At 37.8% G+C, this 8,219-nt stretch overlaps 1 long non-coding RNA gene across 1 annotated transcript; it reads left to right on the top strand.

The window, feature by feature from the left end:
* The first annotated feature begins 1,456 nt into the window (after positions 1–1,456).
* Positions 1,457–7,572, top strand: LOC127434109 (uncharacterized). Its single transcript, XR_007895984.1, has 8 exons — positions 1,457–1,538; positions 1,793–1,851; positions 2,054–2,150; positions 2,322–2,448; positions 3,624–3,718; positions 4,480–4,506; positions 4,627–5,993; positions 6,099–7,572. It is a non-coding gene; the product is annotated as an uncharacterized LOC127434109 (long non-coding RNA).
* The last annotated feature ends 647 nt before the right edge of the window (positions 7,573–8,219 follow it).

The following is an 8,219-nucleotide window of genomic DNA, read 5'->3' as shown; positions in this document are numbered from 1 at the left end:
GGTTAAATGACCATGGTGTTGGTGTGCTTGACTGGCCAGTAAACTCACCAGACCTGAACCCCATAGAGAATCTATGGGGTATTGTCAAGAGGAAAATGAGAAACAAGAGACCAAAAAATGCAGATGAGCTGAAGGCCACTGTCAAAGAAACCTGGGCTTCCATACCACCTCAGCAGTGCCACAAACTGATCACCTCCATGCCACGCCGAATTGAGGCAGTAATTAAAGCAAAAGGAGCCCCTACCAAGTATTGAGTACATATACAGTAAATGAACATACTTTCCAGAAGGCCAACAATTCACTAAAAATGTTTTTTTTATTGGTCTTATGATGTATTCTAATATTTTGAGATAGTGAATTGGTGGGTTTTTGTTAAATGTGAGCCAAAATCATCACAATTAAAAGAACCAAAGACTTAAACTACTTCAGTCTGTGTGCATTGAATTTATTTAATACACGAGTTTCACAATTTGAGTTGAATTACTGAAATAAATGAACTTTTCCACGATATTCTAATTTATTGAGATGCACCTGTATATAAAAACTATATATGCATAAACTATACAAAACTGCTCATCTGGTGAATATAAAGGCTATAAAAAGCTTCTTACATACACTGTAAAAAATATATCTATATTTTTTACAGTTTTTACCAATAAATGTAAAAATGTTCCCCTGTATTTAAAACTACAAGAATAAACTGTTTATCGAAATGTGGTTTAAAAACAAATAAAAAATCTGTTTAAATGGAATACAATAAATATCTGTTTTTAACAGCTTTTAAATGACAGTTTTAACAAAACTAACCGTAAAAAATAAAGTATTCTTTATTGACAAAATTAGCATCATTTTCTCTAATAAAAAAAAATAAAAAAATAAAAAATGCTTTTGTTATGGCGATATATCGCTGTCAAGTACCAAAAAAAAAAAAAAAAAAAAAAACAATTTTACATTTAAAAATTTATAATTGCAAGAAAATATATGACTAAAGAAAGAAATATTTTGTCATTTTGCCTAAATTAATCACTACTTTACATACATAAACTGAAAAAACACAGGTATTGACTATCCTATGAGACAGTTAAAAACAACATTTTATCAGATTTTGACTCAATCACTACATTTGTATTAATTTAAAGATTTTATTGTTAAATAAGTGCATTTCATGTTATAAAAACCTGTGTAAAACCATAGAGTTAAATAAAAAAAGTTCTTAACTGTGTTTTGATGTGCAAAGCAAATCAAGTACATTAAAAATGTTAAAATATTGAGCTGGAACAGACACCTTTATTGTCGTGCATACTCATTTGGATATAATATCTAATTATTTATTGTACCATACGTGAAAAAATCAGTTTGCATGTATTTAAGGTTTACATGCATGTAGCTTCTAATTAAGAAGACTTTTATTTTGGAGAAGGAATATACTTCTGTTCAAACAAATGCTTATGATTGGATGCTGTCTAGGAGCATGCACTTTTCCTCCATAAAGATGTTCGCTGCTGGGCTGTCTGAGTGGATTCAAGTAATTGGATTAAGTAATTTCAAATTCAATCATAACTTCTGTTATTATTTTTGTAATACGGGAACTACACAAATATTAAATGTAGATGTATTTACATAAATATCCCAAACAGTACTTAATGTTGGAATGAGACATACAGCAAGTTGCTGGTTTAGGTAACTGAAGTAACCTCATAGTTTAACCTGAGTTTAAAGATGATATGTTAGGATATGTAAAATACAAAACGAACAGCAACAGTTATCTAAATAGCATTTTGTCCATCTACAGGATATTATTTTAAATGATGCACTGCATGCTTAACTAAGCTTCTCGGTGTGCTGACAGAGGTACAATTTCTAAATTTTACAAGTATTTTAACATTGAGGAATTTTTGTTTAGTGGAGTTAGCCTGTAATTCTTTAGATTAAATTCTTTAGATTAAATTAAGTTTTAATTAAGTCTTTTTATTTTTTTTAATTTTTTTAAGTTAACAGTTGTGTAATTTACTTGATAGACTTATTGCTATTTGTTTTTCTCCCCATTCTAAAGAATATTGAGAGCTCAAAGGACTTGTTTGGACTAGTTTCCCACCCTAGTTTGAACAAGGTGGATGCATTTTGTTGATCGCATGGTACAAGTTTCCGAGGTAAGTAACAAGTGTGTGTGTGTGTGTGTTTACTGTAAAATTGACATATTTCTTTATTTGATCTAAATGGGTAACATAAAATGTTGTGTACATGCACACGTGTGATCATTTGTAGGGATGCCTTTCAATCAATTGTGAATGTAACTAGCCTTTCTTATCCCTCCATTTCAGGTGTTTGCTGAGTAGCGCTTTACAAACCAGAATCTACCAAACACATGTATGCAGAACTTGATCGACACAGTCTTCGCTGGTGACTTTATATCTCATCAGAAGACACTGAAGTCGGAAAAGACTTCTGGTGAACTTGCTGAGATTCTCTTGATTCATTACTTAAATGTATTATGGTCTTAGTTGTTTAACATTGTTCTGTGGTTCAACAGACCTTGATTTTACACAGAATAATTTGAGCCTGTCCCAAAGTTTATTAGTTTATTCAAAAATAAAACCTCTCTCATTTACTGACCCTCATGCCATCCCAGGTGTGTATGACTTTTTTTCTCCTGTACACAAGATTTTTAGAAGAATATCTTCTTCTAAGATATGTGTAATTCACAGTGCAAGTGAATGATGGCCAGAACTTTGAAGATCCAAAAAGCACATAAAGGCAGCATAAAAGTAATCCATAAGACTCCAGTGGTTAAATCCATATCTTCAGAAGCCATATGATAGGTGTGGGTGAGATACAAATCAATATTTAAGTCCTTTTTTATTTTTTTTAACTATCGCTTCTGAAAATTCTCTCATCATTTACTCACCCTCATGCCATCCCAGATGTGCATGACTTTCTTTCTGCTGCAGAACACAAATGAAGATTTATAAAATAATATTTCAGCTCTGTTGGTCCATTCAATTCAAGTGAAAGATAGTTGATAAAAGTAATCCATTCAACTTGAGTGGTTTAATCAATGTCTTCTGAGGTGATCCAGTTGGTTTTGGGTGAGAACAGACCAAAATAAAACCCCTTTTTCACTGTACATCTTGCCATTGCAATCTCTAAGCACAATTATGATTTCAAGCTTGATTACACTTCCTGGTGCTTAATGCATTTGTTCAGTGCTAGATGGCTTGAAGTCATGATCACCAAGGAGATTTATAGTGAAAAATTATTTATATTTTGGTCTATTCTCACCTCCAATATAACCAACTGGATCACTTCAAAAGATATAGATTTAACTACTGGAGCTTTAGCAACCATTAAGAGTACAGTACTCTCAGGTTCATTTAACACATTTTACCATGTTTAAATCCCATCCACAAAATTCTGCAGATTCTCCCAAATAATCTGCTTGGAAAAAGCCAAAAAGCCAGCTTTCCTATCTTCAGACTATTGTGAAGGTTACAAAAGCAATGGATTTGGGTTGGGAACTGATTTTTTTTTTTAATTTTTTATTTTTTATAATTCACAGTGTTTAGGCTGAATAACACATTCAACATGTTCAACATTTAACACTAGATATAAAAAATGTCTTTCAGGATCAACATAGCGTCCACACAAGTCGAACCACTGTGCTTCGTGCACTTCCTGTGCTGCTGAGAGAAGATGCCTCAAGATTCTTCAAAGCATGCGGGTTAAATTACTTTATTCACACATTTCTAATTCATTTAGCCATTTTTGAAACTTAAAGGAATACCTCACCCAAAAATGAAAATTCTTTCATTATTTACTTACACTCATGCCATCCCAGATGTGTATGACTTTCATCTGCAGATCACAAACAAATATTTATAAGAGTATTTCAGCTCTGTAAGGCCATACAATGCAAGTGAATAGGTGTCAGAACTTTGAAGCTCCAAAAAACAGTTAAAAACAGCATAAAAGTAATCCATACGACTCCAGTTGTTAAATCCATGTCTTCAGAAGTGATATAATTAGTGTGGGTGAGAAACCAATCAATATTTAAGTCCTTTATTACTATAAATCTCCACTTTCACGTTTACATCTGAAAGCCTGTTTAGTTTCACTTTCACATCTGAAAGTGAAAGTAGATATTTGTAATAAAAAAATTAAAAAAAAGGACTTATCTGAAGATATGTATTTAACCACTAGAGTCTAATGGATTACTTTTATTCTGCCTTTTGTGCTTTTTGGAGCTTCAAAGTTCAGTTCACCATTCACTTGCATTGTATGGATCTACAGAGCTGAGATATTTGTCTAAAATCTTCATTTGTGTTCTGCAGAAGAAAGTAAGTCATAAACATCTGGGATGGCATGAGGGTGAGTAAATGATGAGAGACTTTTCATTTTTGGGGGAACTATCCTTTTAAAGAAGATGATTTATATATAATAATAATAATAATAATAAAACCAAGCTTTTGTCTTTCATGGAAGAAATAAAGTCATACAGGTCTGGAACAAGTGAGTAAATACTGACATAATTTTTGTGTGAACTATTCTTTTATGTTAGTGTGTATTTTGAAACAGATTTTAATAAATTGTTCTTTAATTTTGCCACTTTTTTCTATTTCTGCTTTTCAGGGCTGAAGATTCAGAAGAGCCAATTGTTGGATATTCACCAGTTGCCCTGTTAACAGTGGTAAGAGAACTCGGATGCTGCAATTCACTACAATCTGGTCAGAAATTTCATTGTTCTTGAAAGTGAAGTCATCCCCCACCTGCCCAGGACTGATTTATGCATTGGATCTGAGTTACCCAAAAGAGTTTTAAAGACAGGTGGCTTTATAAGGTTTTAACGTTGAATGTACAACCCTAATGCAGCTGTAGACAATTTATCCTGTCGCTGTCAAATGTGTTTTGTTTTTTGTTTTTCCTCAGTGTTGTGCCTCATGATTTGTCAATAATTAAAAATTGTCTTTTTATGTTAAATATGTTTACTACATGCAGTTTGCTTATTTTTATTATAATTTTGAATTTTATTTTGACAGTTTATTAATGTATTTGAATACTAAAAAAAAAAAAAAAGACTGATTTTGTTTTGTGCAACACTTCTGACAGTTAATATAAACCTGGGCATTTGCAAAGTAAAATTACATGTTTTTTTTTTTTGTGTGTGTTTTATATATAAATGGTCTTAGATTTACAGTATTTTTTGTAATAACAATAGTAAATATAGCTGCAAGCAGCGATGATGGGCCCAAGCACCATGGGTCCATTTCCACTCAATGCATGTGTGGAGCCGAGGAGGGAGGGGCCGGGTTGGAATGAGACACACCCGGTCCCCAATCAGCCTGATGGGGCGCGCGAGGGATAAAGGCGGCCGGGGACGACAGTTAGAGAGAGAGAGAATTACAGACAGCTGTGCTGTGTTTTTAGTTGTGTGTTTTTGGTTTGGGTTTTTGTTTAATAAATTATTATTTAAGTTGTCAAGCCGGTTCTCGCCGCCTCCTTTCCTCTAAACCCCCTTACACTGGTGCCGAAACCCGGGAAGGAGGAGGGATTCCCGTCGCAGAGTCCTTGACACTGCCGTCCACCCAGGGGAGCGCCGCTGCCGTCCGACGGTGGACGGAGTAGCCCGACTACCCGGACGCGGGGAACGGCCGCCGTCCGCGAGGCGAGTGGGGACGGGACTCCCCGACCGCCTGGAGCGAGGGAGCCGCTGCCGGGGGCGGAGGAGTGCCCTGCCGTCCCCCGGGAACGCGGAGGGGTTGAGAGAAGACCGCCGTCCGCGGGGGGGAGGAGGGAAGTGACTCCCCGACCGCCTGGAGTGGTAGGGCCGCTGCCAGGGGCGGAGGAGAGTCCCCACGGGACGCCGGGAACGCGGAGGGGCGTTCTGTCAGCTGGGGGTCGGAGGTCTGACTCCGGTCCGCCCGGGGAGGAGCGGCTGCAGTCCGCCTGAGAGGGTGGAGTAGTGATCGAGGACCACGCGACGGCGCATCAGAGAACCGGTGAGGTTTTTTTTTTTTCTCTCTCTCCTCTCTCTCCTCTCTCTCTCTCTGCCGCTCCGTGTTGGCCTTTCCCTCGCCATTTTGTGTTTTTTTTTCTCCTCCCAGGTCGAGGAAGGCGGGGAGGACCCGCCGGCAGTCGGGGCATAAGGCACGCCCCCCCACCTGGAGAGGAAGGGTGAGGGGGGATGTACGTCATGCCGGGGGCTCCCCGGCCTGAGGCAACGCCGGGAGGAGTGTGGAGCCGAGGAGGGAGGGGCCGGGTTGGAATGAGACACACCCGGTCCCCAATCAGCCTGATGGGGCGCGCGAGGGATAAAGGCGGCCGGGGACGACAGTTAGAGAGAGAGAGAATTACAGACAGCTGTGCTGTGTTTTTAGTTGTGTGTTTTTGGTTGGGTTTTTGGTTAATAAATTATTATTTAAGTTGTCAAGCCGGTTCTCGCCTCCTCCTTTCCTCGAAACCCCCTTACAGCATGATAGACACAGCAACAACTCAACATTAATCTAAACTTGGACCCTAATCATACAAAGTGTAATAAGACATATGCCACCATTCCAGTTTGACTACAACTTAATGTAATTTAAACTGTTGCCATGACAACACTATTAAAGCATCCCTTCAAAATTTTCCATCAGCAGTGTCTAAACAATTCTGAAGCAATTTGGGTAAATGTAAGAGGACTATTTTAGAGTCTGTTTTAGGTGCCACACTTACTGCTGCCAGTTGGTGGTGCTATGACATGACCCACAATAGCCACATCCATGTGATTAGCCCCAAGATAAAAACATACAACTCAATTTTGATCTAAATCACACAATGCATGCAGAAGATATGAGACACTTCCTGTTTCCCTATTTTTGCCATTAATTTAGTGAATCACCATGGCAACACCACTGGATACATTTTTGTTATAATTGAATATATTTATTGAAAAAAATAAGTAGATCTAAAGATTATATTGTAATGATTTCATTTACCATTTTTATTTATCCTTGAAATGGCTTTAAATTTAATTAACAAATGTAATTCAAAGCATTAGGTGTTAAGATAGTCTAAGTAGATTTTAATATGAGCACAGAAGTCATTTAGGCTTGAAATGTCATAATTCTGTGAAAATACGTTTCAAATTCTTTTATTGTTGCATTTTTCTCTGTTCAATATCAAAATAAATGAAGTACATTAACTTTGAGTCTGCATTCGTTATTCATACGCACAACTGTTTAAATAGCCTCTAAATTAATGTAGGGCAAATGAGGACATAAATTAGTTTAGAATACTGCATGTTCGCCCATAGAATAATTTTTCAAAGCATAAATTACCAACTGGTTACCAACAAACAACTATTTGTCACGGTTCCGGCATTTGTGCCGGCTCATACTGTTGTTTGTTTTTCTCTCTCCCTCGTGCCTCACAGGTTGAGATGGCACGCGATCAATGTTTCCATGGGTACAGTGATCAGTCTCGGGTAGATGCTGATAACAGCAATGATTTACTCACCTGTTACCATCTGCTTCACTCTGATTGCACTCCCTACTTATTCCTTGTGTGTCACCTCGTTATTTGCCCATTTATTGTTCACTGTCATGTTAACTATGCTCTCTTGTGCAGTTGGAGCATGCTCGTGTGTCTGTTGGTTGCCCCTCTGTAGAGGTGTGTTTACCTTCCTGTTTGCCATTACCCTCGCCAGTTCTGTGCCCAGTTCATGTGGAGGAGGATTCCTCGGTCTGTGCCCATGTCTCGGGGATTATATCATCAGGGCTTTGCTTCGCACCACACCAGCTTCAACGGACTCTCTTCAGATTGTTCCTGACTTCCACAAAGCACACACTTATCATACGAACACACCCTTCACTAGCCCATTGCGGCTTGCTGGATTTCAGCCTTCTGCAGCCGGCACCAAGTGTGCCTTATCTTGAAATCGAGAACTTTATTAATAAAACTCTTGAATCATCATCTCTGCTTTTGGGTCCTTTGTCCCCTGCCCCGTGACACTATTGATCCATGACCTTGCCACAATGTCGTCATGATGGACTGGCAACGTTCCAGAGTTACGTTGTGGCAACGAATACTGGAATTTCACTTTTCCGGTTGTCACAATGTAATCAGTTATATTGCCACAAATAAAGTTTGGTCATCAAATTATGGTGTAGTTAGGAAATGACCACGTAATTTGGCTAGCTGGGATTTAAAAATGGCTGAATTTGCTGCTGCTTTTCTCAAATTTT

This window comes from Myxocyprinus asiaticus, chromosome 44, assembly GCF_019703515.2.
Source record: "Myxocyprinus asiaticus isolate MX2 ecotype Aquarium Trade chromosome 44, UBuf_Myxa_2, whole genome shotgun sequence".
Taxonomy (NCBI): Eukaryota; Metazoa; Chordata; class Actinopteri; order Cypriniformes; family Catostomidae; genus Myxocyprinus; species Myxocyprinus asiaticus.
Note: the sequence above shows the minus strand (reverse complement) of the source record. Positions and strands in the feature narration are given on the sequence as shown.